This window comes from Dryas octopetala, chromosome 2 (genome assembly GCF_963921425.1).
Source record: "Dryas octopetala chromosome 2, drDryOcto1.1, whole genome shotgun sequence".
NCBI classification, from domain to species: Eukaryota; Viridiplantae; Streptophyta; class Magnoliopsida; order Rosales; family Rosaceae; genus Dryas; species Dryas octopetala.
Genome location: NC_141367.1, coordinates 20855931 through 20857852, shown reverse-complemented (window position 1 = coordinate 20857852; position 1922 = coordinate 20855931). Strand labels below are relative to the sequence as shown.

At 47.7% G+C, this 1922-nt stretch overlaps 1 pseudogene; it reads right to left on the bottom strand.

The window, feature by feature from the left end:
- Window positions 1-261: 261 nt before the first annotated feature.
- On the bottom strand, window positions 262-935 carry LOC147293990 (splicing factor 3B subunit 6-like protein pseudogene; annotated as a pseudogene).
- Window positions 936-1922: the final 987 nt, after the last annotated feature.

Below are 1922 nucleotides of genomic sequence, written 5' to 3'. Positions count from 1 at the left end.
GTCAGTATAACCTTAGTGGCCTTTATTCACCTGTATCACTTTCTTAAGCAATTTGGACTCTGCAGTTGACATGTCAGTACTCCTAATGTAGAGACTTGTCAATAATCCATAGTACAGACTAGAACGTTTCTACTATCGTCACGAATAATTTAACAAACAGAACAATCTATAAAACTGCAACAGATTCACACACACGCACATTCCATATCAAAATCATCAGTGACAATCCATCAATTAATCTAACAAACTTGACTTTGCCTCAATAATTGTATCTAAAAGGGCTCAACCGCTAATCTCATTGAACCATACAAACCTCAAAATATCCCATTATTTTCAAATTCGCACTCATTACTTCCACCCCATCCAAATCAATCACACAAACCACATAAACCAAAAGGAATAAATCAATTAGATTACCATGGCAGCATAACGAAACCCTCCAAATCCAAAATAGTAGAACAAAGATAATCCTCAACTATACAACCCTAAACCCAATGATTTCCCAAACAGCAGTAGTACAACTATAAAGAATTTACTTATCTTTGGTGGAGATGCCGTACTTGTCTTGCATACTGGCGATCTCCTCCTCCTTCTTCCTCGGGTCGAACTTCTTACTCATCTTGGCCTGCTGGTAGTAGAGCACGATCAGGTAGCGGTTGGCCACGTTGAATCCGGACAGGTGATCCACCGCCGTTTTGGCGTCGTAGATGTCTTCGTAGACCACAAACGCCGTCCCGCGCGTGTCCTTGTTGGTCCCGATGCGTATCTGCCGTATCGCGCCGTACTTGCCGAAGATGTCGTACATCTCCTCGCTGGAGATGTTGAATGGGAGGTTGCGGACGTAGAGGACACGGTTTACTTCCGGGGGGAGCCGGGTGTTTCCCTTTCGGAGACTCATTGCGGCCATTCGGGGGTGTTTCGAGGGCGGGAAAACTGCAGGGTCCGCAGGGATGTCTTTCTTGCGCTTTTTTCTTTTCGGAAGAAGAGTCGAGAATGTTTTCAGATTTTCAATTGCAAACATATTTTATAGGTGCGATTTTCGTGTCACCGCCAAAAAACTAACTAACCTTTTTTTTTTTTAGGGCTGCTATTTGCACACCCCTAAATTTCTTTTTGCACACCCTTTCTGAAAAAAAAAAAAAAAAATTCAAGAGAAAAGACCATTTGGCCCTTCCCTCACCCACACACCCCCATCCCCATCTCCCCCCCGTACACACCCCCTTGCTCTGTTTTTTTTCCCTCCGCCCCATCACCACCTTCCTCGCACCAGCAGCACCACCACCTTCCTCGCACCACCATCTTCCTCGCAGCACCACCACCGTGCGCAGCACCACCCAAAACAGCCACCATAACCAGCCCGGCAGCCCCTCCTCGGCTCCTCCCTTTCTCCTCTCTCTCTCTCTCTCTCTCTCTCTCTCTCTCTTTCTCTCTCCTTCCTTCTCTCCTCTCACCCAAGCAGACAACCAAACTAGTAAAAAAAAAAAAAAATTGCAGCGGGTTCGGCGGACCAGTGCCGAACCCGGTGGTTTCGTTCGACAGGTACCCGCCGAATAGAATAGGATTGTTCGGTGGGTACCTACCGAACGAAACCATTGGGTTCGGCACTGGTCCACCGAACCCGATCCAATTTTTTTTTTTTTAAATTTTCTTCTCCGGCGCGCGACGGTGAGCTTGCTGGAGGAAGGGAGGTGGTCCGGGTAAGGGGAAGAAAAAGAAGAGAGGGTGGGGTGGTCGCCGGTGGTGGTAGGCTGCTCGGGGATGGGTGTGTGCCGGAGAGAGGAGAGGTGGGGAGGAGGTGTGTGGGTGAGGGGTTGTGTACGGGGGGGAGGGGGGAGATGGGGATGGGGTGTGTGTGTGTTTTTTTTTTTTTTTTTTCTGTTTAGGAAGGGTGTGCAAAAAGAAAAATTGATGGGGTATAAGGT